The sequence below is a fragment of the Macaca mulatta genome, chromosome X, assembly GCF_049350105.2.
Source record: "Macaca mulatta isolate MMU2019108-1 chromosome X, T2T-MMU8v2.0, whole genome shotgun sequence".
Taxonomy (NCBI): Eukaryota; Metazoa; Chordata; class Mammalia; order Primates; family Cercopithecidae; genus Macaca; species Macaca mulatta.
Window position 1 is genome coordinate 25,669,047 of NC_133426.1, and position 20,608 is coordinate 25,689,654.

The following is a 20,608-nucleotide window of genomic DNA, read 5'->3' on the forward strand; positions in this document are numbered from 1 at the left end:
AAGATGTTAGATAGCGTTACATAGTCGTCTTCACTGTCTTCTAATACAGTAACCTAAACTCAGGCATTTTCTAAGAATTAGGGCATATTTAAATTAAGTATAGTCTAGCTCCTCAGATTAAATTTTATAATGATGTAAAGATTAGTTTAAATGCCTAGGTATTTTGAAACATCACTTTTTTCAAATTTTCTTTTTTTCCAAATGTTCTAAAATGTATGTTGTTTATATTATTAGAAGGATCCCATGAATATTCCTTTCTGTTGTGGTTGTTTTGTTTTGTTTTGTTTTGGGAGACACAGTCTTGCTCCATTGCCCAGGCTGGAGTGCAGTGGTGTGATCACAGCTCACTGCAACCTCAATCTCCTGGGCTCGAGTTATCCTCTGACCTCAGCCTCCTGAGTAGCAAGGGCTACAGGTGTACACCACCACAACTAGCTAATTTTTAAAGCTTATTTTTTGTAGTGATAGTGTCTTACCATTTTGCCCAGGCTGGTCTTGAACTCCTGGACTCAAGTGATCCTCCCCTCAGCCTCCCAACCAATATTCTTAAATTTGATATAGTATTTCCTTTTTTATTAACACATAATAGTTGTATATATTCATGGGGTACATGTGATAGAATACTAACCAGGGAGGTGAAAGATCTCTACAATGAGAACTATGAAACACTGCTCAAAGAAATTAGAGATGACAAAAAGAAATGAAAAAACATTTCATGCTCATGGATAGGAAGAATAAATATAATTAAAATGCCCATACTTCCCAAAGTAACTTATAGATTCAATGATATTCCTATCAAACAACCAAAGACATTATTCACAGAACTAAAAAAAAAAAATATTTTAAAATTCATATGGAATCAAAAAAGAATCCAAATACTCAAGGCAATCCTAAGCAAAAAGAACAAAGCTGGAGGCATCATGTCACCTGACTTCAAATTATACTACAGGGCTACAGTAACCTAAACAGCATTTTACTGGTACAAAAACAGACACATAGATCAGTGGAACAGAGTAGAGAGCCCAGAAATAAGGCTGCACACCTACAACCACCTGATCTTTGACAAAGCTGACAAAAGTCAGCAACAGGGAAAGGACTCCCTATTTAATAAATGGTGCTGGGATAATGGCTAGCCATATGCAGAAGATTGAAACTGGACCACTTCCTTATACTGTATACGAAAATCAACTCAAGATACATTAAGAACTTAAATATTAAACCTAAAACTACAGAAACTCCGGAAGATAACCTAGGAAATACCATTCTGGACATAGAACCAGGCAAAGATTTTATTGTAAAGATACCAAAAGCAATCACAACGAAAGCAAAAATTGACAAATTGGACCTAATTAAACTAAAGAGCTTCTGCACAGCAAAAGAAACTATCAACAAACAGACAACCTACAGAATGGGAGAAATTATTTGCAAACTATGCATCTGACAAAGGTCTAATATCCAGCATTTATAAGAAACTTAAATAAATTTACAAGAAAAAAAAACAATTAAAACGTGGGCAAATAATTTTTAAAAGTCCTCAAATTAGTATGGAACAAAAAAAGGCTAAATAGCCAAAACAATACTAAGCAAAAAGAACAAATCTGGAAGCATCACATTACAGAACTTCAAATTATACTACGTCTATAGTTATCAAAACAGCATGGTATTGGTATAAAAGTAGGCACATAGACCAGTGGAACAGAATTGAAAACCTAGAATTAAAGCCAAATATGTACAGCCCACTCATCTTTGACAAAGCATACAAAAACATAAGTTGGGGAATGGACACCCTATTTAACAAATGGGAAAACTGGCAAACCACATGTAGGAGAATGAAACTGAAACTGGATCCCTCTCTCTCACCTTATACAAAAATGAACTCAAGATGGATCACAAATTTAAACATAGGACCTGAAACCATAAAAATTCTAGAATACAACATTGGAAAAACTCTTTTAGACACTGGCCTAGGCAAAGAATTCATGAGTAAGACCCCAGAAGCAAATGTAACAAAAACAAAAATAAATGAGACCTAATTAAACTAAAAAGTTTCTGAACAGCAAAAGAAATAATCAACAGAAGAAACAGACAACCCACAGGATGGGAGAAAATATTTGCAAACTACATATCCAACAAAGGGCTAGTATCCAGAATCTATAGGAACCCAAACAAATCAGCAACAAGTAGAATAAATAATCCCATTAAAAAGTGGGCAAAGGACAGGAATAGACATTTCTCAAAAGAAGATATACAAATGGCTAACAAGCATATGGAAAAATGCTCAACATCACTAATCATCAGGGAAATGCAAATTAAAACCACAATGAGATACCACCTTACTCCTGCAAGAATGACCATTATTTAACAGTCAAGCAACAATAGATGTTGGCATGGATGTAGGGAAAAGAGAATGCATGTACACTACTGGTGGGAATGTAAATTAGTGCAATCTCTATGGAAAACAGTATGGAGATTCTTAAACAGCTAAAAGTAGATCTACCATTTGATCCAGCCATCCCACTACTGGGTATCTACCCAAAGGAAAAGAAGTCATTATATTAAAAAAGACACTTGCACACGTATGTTTATAGCAGCACAATTCACAATTGCAAAGATGTAAAAACAACCTAAGTGCCTATCAGCAAATGAGTGGATAAATAAAATGTGGTAATCATACACCATGGAATACTACTCATCCATTAAAATGAATGAAATAATGTCTTTTGTGCAACTTGTAATGGAGGCCATTATTCTATGTGAAGTAACACAGAAGTGGAAAACCAAAAACTGTATGTTCTCACTTATAAGTGGGAGCTAAGCTATGAGTATGCAAAGGCATACAGAGTAATGGAATGGAATTTGTAGACTCAGAAGTGGGAGTCAGGAGGGGTAGGTGTATAAGGATAAAAAAAAAAAAAAACAACCTACACATTATGTACCATGTGTGCTACTCAGTTGACAGATGCACTAAAATCTCAGAATTCACCACCATCCAAGTAACAAAAAACCAGTTGTACCCCAAAAGCTATTGAAATAAAAAATAAAAACAAGAAAATTCAAGACCCACAATATTTCTCTGGAAAATTCAAGCAAACATACATGGAAGAAATAATAAATTTTATCCAATGTAAAAAATAGTGGGCAAAGGACAGGAACAGACACTTTTCAAAAGAAGACATACATATGGCCAACAAGCATATGAAAACATGCTCAATATCACTGATCATTAGAGAAATGCAAATCAAAACCACAATAAGAAACTATCTCACGCCAGTCAGAATGGCTATTACTAAAAAATCAAAAAATGACAGATGCTGGTGAGGTTGTGGAGAAAAAGAAACACTTATGCACTGTTGGTGGAAGTGTAAATCACATCTACCATTGTGTAAAGCAGTGTGGTGATTCCTCAAAGAGCTAAAAACAGAACTACCATTTGACCCAGCAATCCTGTTACTGGGTATATACCCAAAGGGATATGAATCATTGCATCATAAAGATGCATGCATGCGAATGTTCATTGTTGCATTATTCACAATAGCAAAGATGTGGAATCAACCTAAATGCCCATCAGTGATAGACTGGATAAATAAAATGTGGTACATATACAGTATGGACTACTATGCAGCCAAAAAAAAGAATGAGATCATGTCCTTTGCAGGAGCATGGATGGAGCTGAAGGCCATTACCCTTAGCAAACCAGCACAGGAACAGAAAACCAAATACTGCATGTTCTCACTTGTAAGTGTGAGCTAAATGATGAGAACACATGGATACATAGAGGAGAACAACAGATACTGGGGCCTACTGGAGGGTGGATGGTGGGAGGAGGGAGAGGATGAGGAAAAATAACCAATGGATACTCGGCTTAATACATGGATGACAAAATACTCTGTACAACAAACCTCCATGGCATGACTTTACCTATATAACAAACTTGCAAATGTACTCCTGAACTTAAAATATAAAAAGAAACACACATAGAATGTGTAATAATAAAAACAAAGTAATCGAGATAGCCATCACTTCAAATATTTATATTTTGTGTTGGAAATATTCCAAATCTTCCCTTCTAGCTGTTTTGAAATATACAGCAAATTATTATTAACTATAGCACCTTAATTGACTATTAGAACTTACTCGTTCTGTTTAACTGTATGTTTGTACCCATTGACAAAACTCTTTTCATCCCTCCCTCTCGTCTACCCTTCCTAGCCTCTGGTAGTCATCATTTTACTCTCTACCTCTAGATCCACTTTTTAAATTCCCATATGTAAGTGGAAACATGCAATATTTGCCTTTCTGTGCCTGATTTATTTCAATTAATATAATGCCCTCCAAGTTCATCTGTGTTGCTGCAAATCAAAGAATTTTATTCTTTTTCTTGGCTGAATTGTATTCCATCATGGATATATACCACATTTGCTTTATCCATTCACCCATTGATGGACACTTAGGTTGATTTTATATCTTGGCTGTTGTGAATAGTGCTACAATAAACATGGGAGTGCAGATATGTCTTTGACATACTGATTTCCTTTCTTTTGAATATAAACCCAATAGTGGGATTGCTGGATCATATGGGAGTTCTATTTTAAGTTTTTTGAGAAACCTCCATTATGAAAAACCTCTCTTTTTCATAATGGCTCTGCTAATTTACATTCCCACCAATAGTGTCTGAGAGTTACCTTTTCTCTGCATCCTCACCAGCATTTTATTTTTTGTCTTTCAATGATAGCCATTTCAACTGGAGTGAGGTGACACCTCATTGGGACTTCTATTTGTATTATTTCCTTGATGATTAATGATGGTGAGCATTTTTTTAATATAGCTGTTTGTCATTTCTATGTCTTTTCAGAAATGGCTATTCAAATAATTTATTTTTGAAATGGGTTTTTTTTGGCTATTGAGTTGTTATTAATTCCTTGTCAAATGGATAGTTTGCAAATATCATCTCCCATTTTGTAGCTTGTCTCTTCATTCTATTGTTTCCTTTGCTGGGCAGAAATTTTTCAGCTTGATATATCCCATTTGTCAATATTTTATTTATTGCCTATGCTTTTGAGATTTTACTCCTAAAGCCTTTGCCCAGACCAATGTCCCAAGGCATTTCCTCAATGTCTTCTTCTAGTAATTTCATAGTTTCAGGTCTTAAATTTAAGTCATTAATCCATTTCAATTTGATTTTTGTATATGGTGATAGATAGGGATCTCGTTTTATTCTCCTGCAAATGGATATGCAGGTTTTCCAGTCCCATTTATGGAAGAGACTGCTTTTCCCCCAATCTATGTTCTTGGCACCTTTTTCAAAAATGAGTTGGCTAGAAACATGTGGATTTATTTCTCTATTCTCAATTGTGTTCTATTGGTATATGTGTCTGTTTTTATGCCAGTACCATGCTTACTTAACTACAGTTTGTGGTGTATTTTGAAGCGAGATAGTGTGATGCAGCCAGCCTCATTCTTTTTGTTCTGAATTGCATTGGTTATTCTGGGTCCTTTGTAGTTCCAAACAAATTTTACGATTGTTTTTTCTATTTCCATGAGAAATGTCATTGATATTTCAATAGGAATTGCATTGAATCTATTTATCATTGTTGATTATACCAGTCATTTGAACAATATTCTTCAAATCCATAAACATGGGATATCGTTCAATCTACCAAACATTTAAAGGATAATGAATACCAGTTTTGCTCAAAGTATTCCAAAAAATTGAAGAATAGGGAATACTTCCAAACTCATTATATGAGGTCAGCAGCATTACCCTGATACCAAAACCAGCCAAGGACACACACACACATACACCCCCCACTACAGGCCAATATGTAATAAATATAGATGCAAAAATCCTCAACAAAATACTAGCTAATCAAATTCAACAATATATTAAAAATATCTCATTCACCATGATCAAGTGGGATAAGTGGCAGTCATCACAGGGATGCAAAGATGGTTCAACATATGGAAATTAATAAATGAGACACATCATATTAATAGAATCAAGGCCAAAACCATGTGATCAGTTCAATAGATGCTGAAACAATAGCAAAGACATGGAAATAACCTAGATGCCCATCGATAAAGAAAATGTGGTACACATACAGCATGAAATACTGTGCAGCCATAAAAAAAGAATAAAATCATGTTTTTTGCAGCAACACGGATGCAGCTGTAGGCCTGTAACCTAAGTGAATTAATGCAGAGATAGAAAACCTAATATTCTATGTTCTTACTTATAAGTGGGAACTAAACAGTAAGTGCACACAGATATAAAGATGGGGACAATTGACACTGGGGACTCCAAAAGGAGGGAGGGAGTAGGGGAAGGGCTGAGAAACTTCCTATTGGGTACTATATTCACTCTCTGGGTGATGGAATCAATAGAAACCCAAATCTCAGCATCATGCAATATACTCTTTTTTTTTTTTTTAATTTATTTATTATTATTATACTTTAAGTTGTAGGGTACATGTGCATAACGTGCAGGTTTGTTACATATGTATACTTGTGCCATGTTGCTGTGCTGCACCCATCAACTCGTCATTTACATCAGGTATAACTCCCAATGCAATCCCTCCCCCCTCCCCCTCCCCATGATAGGCCCCAGTGTGTGATATTCCCCTTCCTGAGTCCAAGTGATCTCATTGTTCAGTTCCCACCTATGAGTGAGAACATGCGGTGTTTGGTTTTCTGTTCTTGTGATAGTTTGCTAAGAATGATGGATTCCAGCTGCATCCAAGTCCCTACAAAGGACTCAAACTCATCCTTTTTTATGGCTGCATAGTATTCCATGGTGTATATGTGCCACATTTTCTTAATCCAATCTGTCACTGATGGACATTTGGGTTGATTCCAAGTCTTTGCTATTGTGAATAGTGCTGCAATAAACATATGTGTGCATGTGTCTTTATAGCAGCATAATTTATAATCCTTTGGGTATATACCCAGTAATGGGATGGCTGGGTCATATGGTACATCTAGTTCTAGATCCTTGAGGAATCGCCATACTGTTTTCCATAATGGTTGAACTAGTTTACAATCCCACCAACAGTGTAAAAGTGTTCCTATTTCTCCACATCCTCTCCAGCACCTGTTGTTTCCTGACTTTTTAATGATCGCCATTCTAACTGGTGTGAGATGGTATCTCATTGTGGTTTTGATTTGCATTTCTCTGATGGCCAGTGATGATGAGCATTTTTTCATGTGTCTGTTGGCTGTATGAATGTCTTCTTTTGAGAAATGTCTGTTCATATCCTTTGCCCACTTTTTGATGGGGTTGTTTGTTTTTTTCTTGTAAATTTGAGTTCTTTGTAGGTTCTGGATATTAGCCCTTTGTCAGATGAGAAGATTGCAAAAATTTTCTCCCATTCTGTAGGTTGCCTGTTCACTCTGATGGTAGTTTCTTTTGCTGTGCAGAAGCTCTTTAGTTTAATGAGATCCCATTTGTCAATTTTGGCTTTTGCTGCCGTTGATTTTGGTGTTTTAGACATGAAGTCTTTGCCCATGCCTATGTCCTGAATGGTACTACCTAGGTTTTCCTCTAGGATTTTTATGGTATTAGGTCTAACATTTAAGTCTCTAATCCATCTTGAATTAATTTTCGTATAAGGAGTAAGGAAAGGATCCAGTTTTAGCTTTCTACTTATGGCTAGCCAATTTTCCCAGCACCATTTATTAAATAGGGAATCCTTTCCCCATTTCTTGTTTCTCTCAGGTTTGTCAAAGATCAAATGGCTGTAGATGTGTGGTATTATTTCTGAGGACTCTGTTCTGTTCCATTGGTCTATATCTCTGTTTTGGTACCAGTACCATGCTGTTTTGGTTACTGTAGCCTTGTAGTATAGTTTGAAGTCAGGTAGCGTGATGCCTCCAGCTTTGTTCTTTTGACTTAGGATTGTCTTGGAGATGCGGGCTCTTTTTTGGTTCCATATGAACTTTAAAGCAGTTTTTTCCAATTCTGTGAAGAAACTCATTGGTAGCTTGATGGGGATGGCATTGAATCTCTAAATTACCTTGGGCAGTATGGCCATTTTCACGATATTGATTCTTCCTATCCATGAGCATGGTATGTTCTTCCATTTGTTTGTGTCCTCTTTTATTTCACTGAGCAGTGGTTTGTAGTTCTCCTTGAAGAGGTCCTTTACATCCCTTGTAAGTTGGATTCCTAGGTATTTGATTCTCTTTGAAGCAATTGTGAATGGAAGTTCATTCCTGATTTGGCTCTCTGTTTGTCTGTTACTGGTGTATAAGAATGCTTGTGATTTTTGAACATTGATTTTGTATCCTGAGACTTTGCTGAAGTTGCTTATCAGCTTAAGGAGATTTTGGGCTGAGACAATGGGGTTTTCTAAATATACAATCATGTCATCTGCAAACAGGGACAATTTGACTTCTTCTTTTCCTAACTGAATACCCTTGATTTCTTTCTCTTGCCTGATTGCCCTAGCCAGAACTTCCAACACTATGTTGAATAGGAGTGGTGAGAGAGGGCATCCCTGTCTTGTGCCAGTTTTCAAAGGGAATGTTTCCAGTTTTTGCCCATTCAGTATGATATTGGCTGTGGGTTTGTCATAAATAGCTCTTATTATTTTGAGGTACGTTCCATCAATACCGAATTTATTGAGCGTTTTTAGCATGAAGGGCTGTTGAATTTTGTCAAAAGCCTTTTCTGCATCTATTGAGATAATCATGTGGTTCTTGTCTTTGCTTCTGTTTATATGCTGGATTATGTTTATTGATTTGCGAATGTTGAACCAGCCTTGCATCCCAGGGATGAAGCCCACTTGATCATGGTGGATAAGCTTTTTGATGTGTTGCTGAATCCGGTTTGCCAGTATTTTATTGAGGATTTTTGCATCGATGTTCATCAGGGATATTGGTCTAAAATTCTCTTTTTTTGTTGTGTCTCTGCCAGGCTTTGGTATCAGGATGATGTTGGCCTCATAAAATGAGTTAGGGAGGATTCCCTCTTTTTCTATTGATTGGAATAGTTTCAGAAGGAATGGTACCAACTCCTCCTTGTACCTCTGGTAGAATTCAGCTGTGAATCCATCTGGTCCTGGACTTTTTTTGGTTGGTAGGCTATTAATTGTTGCCTCAATTTCAGAGCCTGCTATTGGTCTATTCAGGGATTCAACTTCTTCCTGGTTTAGTCTTGGAAGAGTGTAAGTGTCCAGGAATTTATCCATTTCTTCTAGATTTTGCAGTTTATTTGCGTAGAGGTGTTTATAGTATTCTCTGATGGTAGTTTGTATTTCTGTGGGGTCGGTGGTGATATCCCCTTTATCATTTTTTATTGCATCTCTTTGATTCTTCTCTCTTTTCGTCTTTATTATTCTGGCTAGTGGGCTGTCAATTTTGTTGATCTTTTCAAAAAACCAGCTCCTGGATTCATTGATTTTTTTGGAGGGTTTTTTGTGTCTCTATCTCCTTCAGTTCTGCTCTGATCTTAGTTATTTCTTGCCTTCTGCTAGCTTTCGAATGTGTTTGCTCTTGCTTCTATAGTTCTTTTAATTGTGATGTTAGAGTGTCAATTTTAGATCTTTCCTGCTTTCTCTTGTGGGCATTTAGTGCTATAAATTTCCCTCTACACACTGCTTTAAATGTGTCCCAGAGATTCTGGTATGTTGTATCTTTGTTCTCATTGGTTTCAAAGAACATCTTTATTTCTGCCTTCATTTCGTTATGTACCCAGTAGTCATTCAGGAGCAGGTTGTTCAGTTTCCATGTAGTTGAGCGGTTTTGATTGAGTTTCTTAGTCCTGAGTTCTAGTTTGATTGCACTGTGGTCTGAGAGACAGTTTGTTATAATTTCTGTTCTTGTACATTTGCTGAGGAGTGCTTTACTTCCAATTACGTGGTCAATTTTGGAGTAAGTATGATGTGGTGCTGAGAAGAATGTGTATTCTGTTGATTTGGGGTGGAGAGTTCTATAGATGTCTATTAGGTCTGCTTGCTGCAGAGATGAGTTCAATTCCTGGATATCCTTGTTAACTTTCTGTCTCGTTGATCTGTCTAATGTTGACAGTGGAGTGTTGAAGTCTGCCATTATTATTGTATGGGAGTCCAAGTCTCTTTGTAAGTCTCTAAGGACTTGCTTTATGAATCTGGGTGCTCCTGTATTGGGTGCATATATATTTAGGATAGTTAGCTCTTCCTGTTGAATTGATCCCTTTACCATTATGTAATGGCCTCCTTTGTCTCTTTTGATCTTTGATGGTTTAAAGTCTGTTTTATCAGAGACTAGTATTGCAACCCCTGCTTTTTTTTGTTCTCCATTTGCTTGGTAAATCTTCCTCCATCCCTTTATTTTGAGCCTATGTATGTCTCTGCGTGTGAGATGGGTCTCCTGAATACAGCAGACTGATGGGTCTTGACTCTTTATCCAGTTTGCCAGTCTGTGTCTTTTAATTGGAGCATTTAGTCCATTTACATTTAAGGTTAAGATTGTTATGTGTGAACTTGATCCTGCCATTATGATATTAACTGGTTATTTTGCTCGTTAGTTGATGCAGTTTCTTCCTAGCCTCAATGTTCTTTACATTTTGGCATGTTTTTGCAATGGCTGGTACCGGTTGTTCCTTTCCATGTTTAGTGCTTCCTTCAGGGTCTCTTGTAAGGCAGGCCTAGTGGTGACAAAATCTCTAAGCATTTGCTTATCTGTAAAGGATTTTATTTCTCCTTCACTTATGAAACTTAGTTTGGCTGGATATGAAATTCTGGGTTGAAAATTCTTTTCTTTAAGAACGTTGAATATTGGCCCCCACTCTCTTCTGGCTTGTAGAGTTTCTGCCGAGAGATCTGCTGTTAGTCTGATGGGCTTCCCTTTGTGGGTAACCCGACCTTTCTCTCTGGCTGCCCTTAAGATTTTTTCCTTCATTTCAACTTTGGTGAATCTGGCAATTATGTGTCTTGGAGTTGCTCTTCTCGAGGAGTATCTTTGTGGCGTTCTCTGTATTTCCTGGATTTGAATGTTGGCCTGCCCTACTAGGTTGGGGAAGTTCTCCTGGATGATATCCTGAAGAGTGTTTTCCAACTTGGTTCCATTTTCCCCCTCACTTTCAGGCACCCCAATCAGACATAGATTTGGTCTTTTTACATAATCCCATACTTCTTGCAGGCTTTGTTCATTTCTTTTTCTTCTTTTTTCTTTTGGTTTCTCTTCTCGCTTCATTTCATTCATTTGATCCTCAATCGCTGATATTCTTTCTTCCAGTTGATCGAGTCGGTTACTGAAGCTTGTGCATTTGTCATGTATTTCTCGTGTCATGGTTTTCATCTCTTTCATTTTGTTTAGGACCTTCTCTGCATTAATTACTCTAGCCATCAATTCTTCCACTTTTTTTTCAAGATTTTTAGTTTCTTTGCACTGGGTACGTAATTCCTCCTTTAGCTCTGAGAAATTTGATGGACTGAAGCCTTCTTCTCTCATCTCGTCAAAGTCATTCTCCGTCCAGCTTTGATCCGTTGCTGGCGATGAGCTGCGCTCCTTTGCCGGGGGAGATGCGCTCTTATTTTTTGAATTTCCAGCTTTTCTGCCCTGCTTTTTCCCCATCTTTGTGGTTTTATCTGCCTCTGGTCTTTGATGATGGTGATGTACTGATGGGGTTTTGGTGTAGGTGTCCTTCCTGTTTGATAGTTTTCCTTCTAACAGTCAGGACCCTCAGCTGTAGGTCTGTTGGAGATTGCTTGAGGTCCACTCCAGACCCTGTTTGCCTGGGTATCAGCAGCAGAGGCTGCAGAAGATAGAATATTTCTGAACAGCGAGTGTACCTGTCTGATTCTTGCTTTGGAAGCTTCCTCTCAGGGGTGTACTCCTCCCTGTGAGGTGTGGGGTGTCAGACTGCCCCTAGTGGGGGATGTCTCCCAGTTAGGCTACTCAGGGGTCAGGGACCCACTTGAGCAGGGAGTCTGTCCCTTCTCAGATCTCAACCTCCGTGTTGGGAGACCCACTGCTCTCTTCAAAGCTGTCAGACAGAGTCGTTTGCGTCTGCAGGGGTGTCTGCTGCGTTTGTTTAGTTTACTGTGCCCTGTCCCCAGAGGTGGAGTCTACAGAGATAGGCAGGTTTCCTTGAGCTGCTGTGAGCTCCACCCAGTTCAAGCTTCCCAGCAGCTTTGTTTACCTACTTAAGCCTCAGCAATGGCGGGCGCCCCTCCCCCAGCCTCGCTGCTGCCTTGCCGGTAGATCACAGACTGCTGCGCTAGCAATGAGGGAGGCTCCGTGGGTGTGGGACCCTCCTGGCCAGGTGTGGGATATGATCTCCTGGTGTGCCTGTTTGCTTAAAGCGCAGTATTGGGGTGGGAGTTACCCGATTTTCCAGGTGTTGTGTGTCTCAGTTCCCCTGGCTAGGAAAAGGGACTCCCTTCCCCCTTGCGCTTCCCAGGTGAGGCAATGCCTCTCCCTGCTTCAGCTCTCGCTGGTCGGGCTGCAGCAGCTGACCAGCACTGATCGTCCGGCACTCCCCAGTGAGATGAACCCAGTACCTCAGTTGAAAATGCAGAAATCACCAGTCTTCTGTGTCGCTCGCGCTGGGAGTTGGAGACTGGAGCTGCTCCTATTCGGCCATCTTGCTCCGCCCCCGCAATATACTCTTGTAACAAACCTTCACATGTACCCCATGAATCCAAAAATTAAAATGTAAAAACGACCAAGAAAATATAGATGCTGAAAAAGAATTTGATAAAATTCAACATCTTTTCATGACAAAAATCCTTACTTAACTGGACATAGAAGGAACATACCTTAAAACATTAAGTGCCATATATGACAAACCCACAGCTAACCGCATACTGAGTGGAGAAAAATTGGAAGCCTTTCCTCTTAGAACTGGAACGAGACAAGGATGCCACCTTTCACCACTTTTATTCAACATAGCTACTGAAAATCCTAGCCACACCAATTAGGCAAGATAAATAAATAAAGGGCATTCAAATTGGGAGGAGGAAGTTAAATGGTCTTATTTGCAGACAACATGATCTTATGTTTAGAAAAAACTAAAGACTCCATCAAAAAAACTATTCCTATAATATATAATCGGTTCTGTTTATTTAGATCTGATAAACAAATTCAGGATATAAAACCAACATATAAAACTTAGTAGCATTTCTTTTTTTTTTTTTTTTTTTGAGACGGAGTCTCGCTCTGCCACCCAGGCTGGAGTGCAGTGGCCGGATCTCAGCTCACTGCAAGCTCCGCCTCCTGGGTTTACGCCATTCTCCTGCCTCAGCCTCCCGAGTAGCTGGGACTACAGGCGCCCGCCACCTCGCCCGGCTAGTTTTTTTGTATTTTTAGTAGAGACGGGGTTTCACCATGTTAGCCAGGATGGTCTCGAAAACTTAGTAGCATTTCTATGCATCAACAGTGAGTACTCTGAATAAGAAATCAAGAAAGCAATCCCATTTATAAGAGCTATAAAAATTAAATATCTAGGACTAAATTTAACAAAAGAAGTGAAAGACCTCTCCAATGAAAATAACAAAACACTGATCAAAGAAATTGAAAAGGAAAAATCACCTTAAAATGTAACCTTCTCTAATCTGTCTTCCACCTTGTCCCCCAAATTGTTGAAGATAACAATCACTCAATTCTTGATCTTCTCGTCCCATAACCATGTGGGTTTTTTTGGCAACAATTTATGATCATCTGTTACAATGACTTGTGTTTTGTTGTTTGTTCTCTATTAATGTACAAGAGATCAAGGTAATCTCTTTCTCCATTCCCAACGCTTTTATATGCTTCCAAGGAAAACAGTACATTTTCAAGATCTCCTCAGTAAGAGTGATTTTAGTGCTGTAGCACATAAAAATTATGGTAATAATAATGTTAATACCTACAATAAAATTTATTACATTTATATTTAACTTTAAACTTTATGTTCTTCCTATGCTTTTGTTAAAAATTATACTTTATCATTTGCAAGTATTCTAATTTAATAACTCCCAATTCTATAAAATATCCAAACTTCCTCCAAGTATTCCAAACAGTAGACATTCAAAACTAAAAGATCTAGCATTTACGTAGACTTTTTGACATTTTTAATCATCTATATCATTACATTTTTGGGTTAATTTTAATCTAATCTAATTTTCTTTTAATCTCACAGGAATTTAAGAAATTCCTTTGTTAAAGTTGGAAAATACAAAACACTGTTGAAGCACAATCTTAGCAAAATTTTGTACATGTGCATATTATATTGACCGAATACCATTTGTTTTCATTATTTTTGCCACTGGCGAATTTGTTAGTAGAGTAGAAACTCCATCATATCACAGGATTATGGCCAAAAGTTTTGGTAAATTGAAAACTTTTGTTTAAATGGGAAATCATAAGATATATACCAACCATAACATTTTTTAAACTTTTATTTTAGGTTCAGAAGTATATGTGCAGGTTTGTTATATAAGTAAATTACATGTCACAGGGGTTTGGTGTACAGATTATTTTGTGACTGAACTGATAAGCATAGTTCCCAATAGGTAGGTAGGTTTTCTATCCATACCCTGTTATCTGCTTCCACCTGCAAGTTGGCCCTGGTATCTGTTGTTCCCTTCTTTGTTTCCATGTACTCGATGGCAAACCATAACATTTTAAAAATGTTTACCTATACTAAAAAAATATAGCTTGCATCTATTCACTAAAATTTCTTTGGGTTTTATCCCACTGCACGAACTTTTTTTTTTTTTTTTTTTTTTTACATAACTGCAACCATGATGGACTGTGTATGATTTTCAGTTTCATTTATGTGAAAATAAAGCAAGATAGTAAAAACACTTAGAAAACAAGCTGAGTATAGGCTCCTCCTAACAGGTTGCTTTACCATGTTTTGATCCCCTCCCTCCACAATCTTCCTGCTTTTCTTTACTTTTCAGAGTCCTCAGGTAGCTGGCTTTTATATTTTGGTCAGAGTTGTTGTTGTCACCAATGGCACAATGGGTTGCAGTGGGTGTATACTACTACAGTGGAACCAGAACATTGATGATATTTTATTTTTAACTTTTAATTTTAATATGAATTCAAAGATAAAAGATATAAAAATAGTGCCAAGAACTGTCATATATCCTTATTGAGTCTACCAATTGTTTATATATTGTTTTGCTCCTTAATCATTCCCTCCTTCTATAAATGTGTGTGTGTTTGTATGTGTATATGCATACATTCTCTGAACTTGGTTAAAATACCGTCTGCCAGAATGTGCCAATGTAAAGTAACTATATCTTTGTTTGTAATTTATAAGTTGTGGAGTGATGCAATGAGGCTATAGAAATATCCTTTTTCATTCAGTTTTCACCCATTAGCTTTATCTTCCATTGATAATATTGTAACACCATTATGGATTTTATATCAATTAGTTGGCATTGTACTATGAAGATCTTTTCCTTCTTTATTAACTTATTTCTTTATTTAGTATTAATATGAAAACATGGATTCTTGGGCTCTTATTTTACTCAGTTGGCTGTATTCCCTTAGTATTTTTTAATTTATTTTGATATTCAAATTTTCCCAGATTTGAGCTGTGCAAGTTTCTTTCAGCTGACTATGGTATGTTTTTGTGTGTTCTTGCAATTCTTTGAGCACTTAATTATTTGCTGGCACAGTCTCGATGCTAGAGTCAGCTATTTTCCTAGGAAGCCATATTTCTTGTTTTGGTGGAGAATGGTATTTAGAAACCAAGATGTAGGTAGTAGGTAGGCCATGTTCTGGGAAACTATTGCTACTTTACGTGGACTGAACTAGAAAACAAACAGACCGACACACACACACACACACACACACAAATTTATTTCCTTGATAACTCCAGTTCCATACTAAAGGGTTTATTCTAGCCTTCTCTTCCATCTTTGTAACTTTTCTCCAATAATGAGAAAACTTCCACCTATTATCTTTAATATATTAACTTATTTGTTCACACCTAGAATATTAGTTTCAGAATTGCTAACCCATGCCACTACAAAAAGCAAACCTTGTCTACTAACTAGAGTCCAATATTTGTTTACAGTTATTTTTAGGTGAAAGTTACATACAGTGAAATGCTCAGTTATGAAGGGTACAGTTTGATAAATATGTATGTAATTTGGTGATAATTATTCCAATCAATAAATAGGAAAACTCCATAGCCCCAGACAAGTTTCTCATGTCCACTTCCAGCCAACCCATAACCTTCATTGGCAAGCTCTTTTTGAATTCCATCACAATACAGTAATTTTGCCTATTCCTTAAACTTCACAGATAAAAAATTATTCAAAATATACTCTTTCATGTATGGATTCTTCACTAAACCTACAGTTCTTTAGATTCATTGTTATTTTGTATATCACTAGTTCATTATTTTTATGTGTGTAGTTCCATTGCATAGATACAACCTAATTTATTTTTTTGGTTGATGGGTTGTATCTGATTTTTAGCTATTATGCATATGGTGCAATACGCATTCTTGTATAAGTCTTTTTGTCAATATATGTTTACTTTCCTTTTGAATAAATACCTGGTATACATGGTGAGTCAAAAAGCAGGTGTGTGCTTACCTCTGTAAAAAAAAAAAAAAAAAAAAAAAAAACTACTAAAATATTTAATAACGTGGTTATACCATTTTAATTGCTTGCCAGAAAAGCAAGAGAGTTGCAGTTGATCTACATACTCTCCAACATTTGGTGTTTTCAGGTTTGGTTTTGGTAGTTTTCGGTTGTTTTTTTTGTTCTTGTTGGGTGAGGGGGGCATCCTAGTGTTTGTGAAATTGTATCACAGTTATATTTTAATTTGAATATTCCTGAAAAAAGTGATGTTGATTTATTTGACCCATGGGTATTTAGATGTAAGTTGATAATTTTTCTTAACATTTGAGCCTTTTCTAGATACATTATTTTATTGATTCCTAATTTCATTCCATTGTAGGCAGAGCACATATTCACTACGATTTCGGTCCTTTCAAAGTTTGATTTATCTTGGTCATTGTTCTGTTCCATGTGCTCTTGAATGAAAATGTATTCTTCTCTTCATGGGTATAGTTTTTCATATATTTCAATTGGTTGATTTTGATCATTTGTTTTGATTACTTGTACAAATATTCTATGTATTTTTCAGTTCTTTTGGTGTACTTGTCCATAAATTGCTAAGAATGGGTGTTAAAATATTCAACTATGATTATAAATTTATCTACTTTTGACCTTTAGTTCTGTCAGTTTTTTGCTTCACGTATTTTAAATCTCTGTTGCTAGGTGCATGCACATGTGGGACTATATTTTCTTGATGATTTGATCATTTTATCATTGTGAAGTATTCATCCTTATCTCTACTAGCAATATGCATGGTCTACACTGATTTATAGTACAATAGCCTTATCAGGTTTCTTAAGACCAATGTTTTCATAGTATATCAATTTTTATACTTACATATTCTTTTCCCCTATCTCCTGCCTTCTTAAGAGTATGGCCTATTTTTTTAAGATTCTATTTTACCTACTATATTAACATTTAACTATACCTCTTTGGGTTATTTTAGCAGTAGATCTAGAGATTATAAATTACAGAATCAAAGTCCACATAATATTAAAGCCTTCATAACTCTATTTATACCTACTGCTATTTTCATTTTTGTTATCTTATGTTTTACTGTGCCATAGCTATGAAACCCACAATTACTTTTTCATATTTTGAGTTAAACAGTTGTGGTTCTAATAAAGAAATTTAAGAAAATAAAATACATGGCAATAAAAACTTGTCCTTTACATTTGCCCAGATATTGGCCTTCTTTGGTGTTCTTCATTTCATTTTTTTTTTTTTTTTTTTTTTTGAGACGGAGTCTGGCTCTGTTGCCCAGGCTGGAGTGCAGTGGCCGGATCTCAGCTCACTGCAAGCCCCGCCTCCCGGGTTCACGCCATTCTCCTGCCTCAGCCTCCCAAGTAGCTGGGAGTACAGGCGCCCGCCACCTCGCCCGGCTAATTTTTTTTGTGTTTTAGTAGAGACGGGGTTTCACCGTGTTAGCCAGGATGGTCTCGATCTCCTGACCTCATGATCCGCCCATCTCGGCCTCCCAAAGTGCTGGGATTACAGGCTTGAGCCACCGCGCCCGGTCTTCTTCATTTCATTTTTAACACCATTTTATGGTACAATTTCTATTTGGGTTGATGAGATACTTTCAGCATTTCTTTTTTCTAATGCAGGTCTTCTTTTTGAGAATGTCTTTATTTGAGCTTCATTTCTGGAGGATATTTTCACTGGACATATAATTCTGAGTTAAACGATTTTTTTTCTTTCAGAAATTTAAATATAACATCTGGTCTCCTTTGATGAGAATGTAGTCATTACTTGTATTAATTCTTCTCCTGTATATAATATGTTGTTTTTTCTACCTGTTTTTAAATTTTATGTTTATGTTTGGCTTTCAGAAGTTTGATTATGATATGCCTAGGCATGTTTTTTGGGCATTATCCTGCTTTGGGTTTTCTGGACCTCTTGAGTTTGGAAATATATATATATTTCCCAAACTTATAAAACCTTGGCCATTTTTTTTCCAGTTTTTTTTCTGCCTCATCCTCTCACTCTCTTCTAGTCTTCTCTAATATTCCAATTACATATGTATTAGATCCCTAATATTGTCCCACAGGTCACTAGTCTCTATTTTGTTTTTCAGTATGTTTTCTCCCTGCTCTCCTGATTAGATAATTGTTGTTGATCTCTTCAAGTTCACTGCATCCTTTCTGTCTTCTCCTAATCTCCTATTAAGCACTTCTACTGAACTTGTACTTTCAGATATTGTATTTTAACATTTCCAGACTTTCTGCCTGGTCCTTTTAAAAATAACTTCCATTTCTCTCTTGATGTTCCCCATTGGTACACTCATTATGACCATAGCTTTTAAGTCTTTGAACATATTTCTCATAGCTGATCTAAAACCTTTGCTTGCTAATTTCAACATCTGGGTCCTTTCAGGCTTGATTTCTATTAAACATGAGCCACATTTCACTTATGTCTACTAATTTTTTTATTATTTAGTAGACATTTAAATTATATGTTGTAGAGACTCTGTTTTCTTCTTCTGAATTGTGTTGATTTTGTTAGTTACCTTGGCTGGATTCAAACTCTGTCTTTGCTGAAATAGGCAGCTATCCTTCCTTTTGTTGTTCCTGGTCTTTCTTGCACATGCACAGTGTAGAGGTCAGCTAAATATTTGAATGGAATTTATATGCAGATTTTGGAGCCCCCCTCTTTGACTCTCTTTTCTGTGAATTCTTTCCTCAATTCCCAACCATTCAGACCACCTAAAACTTTATATTCTGACTCCTCAAGGCAGTAAGACTGAGATTTCCCTTGAGTTCTAACTATTCCTCATTGTAAGAACTAAGAACTGCCCTCAGGTGAAAAAGTGTTTAATTGATCACAAAGTAAGATTCTTTTATTTCAAGACTCAAATTACTTTCAGTTTCTTTCTGCTTTATACTCTCTTTTCTCATGACCCTTAAAATGGGAATTCACATAATCAATTTAAATAAATACCTATGCAGAGGTGGTGATATTATAATCTAATAACATGTACAAGTCAAATGAAGTTGGTGATAAAGTTTCCATGACATTTAAAATGATATTTGACCTTAGAAACTGAAAATATGAATTATCTGTGGCAGTAAATCAAAGGTTATCATTAGAGGTAAAATTTTAGTCTAGAAAACAATATAATTAATATTGTTATTCTGTTATTCTATTTATCTTTGACGGCAGAAATTATTATAGCCATAAAATCACTACCTGAAAATTGCTTTGCACTGCTAAATGGATTTACATATAAACACATTCCAGTTGTACAGATTTAACTATTAACAGTACAGAGATAGGTCATCATCATTTCTTTGAATTGTTTCTACTGATTATAAATTGTACACAATCTCTAAAAGTCATCTGTTACTAAACAAAGACATAACAAATCACATTTCTTCAATTATGTTTTTTACATTCAAATTGATTTGTAAAGTAGCACAAAACATACATTAGAAATGGGAAAAGTACAGAAATTCATGATTCTCCCTATGGGGTTTTAAGAAATGTATTTCTTCAATTCACATGGATAAAGGGAGAAGCATTCAGATTTATTCATTATTTATTATATCTCTGAGAGGCATTTGAAAACTTACCATGGCATCTGACCTCAAAGCAATTACCTTTAATTTTTTTTTCTAATTAGTTTAATGCCAAATCATGGCCAGGAAATTTAAAACAACGGGCAAAATCAAATTTGTGGTTCAAATGTAGTTGTATTAAGTCAGATAGTCATTTACTAAGCACAGTTTATTGGAAGTATTTACCCTTGTAAATACTCTGTATTAGTCAGCAGATGGCATGCATTGTACATTAACTATTCCACTGTGTTATCACATATACTTTAGAACAGAAAGCATCTGTTTTTCTCAAAAAGACACATTATCCCTTCATTTGCAGTTTCATGCTAATCTGTGAACTATTTAGTGATTATCAAAGAAGGTGATATTTCATCTTCATTTAGTTTATAGAGCAGATTCAATCAAGTACAAGATGGGGTAAAATACATTTAGCAATTCCATAGCAAGCTTCAGCATCCAGGAGAAACAGTCCTGAGTGATTATTTTCCTGCTTTGGCTAGAGACTTG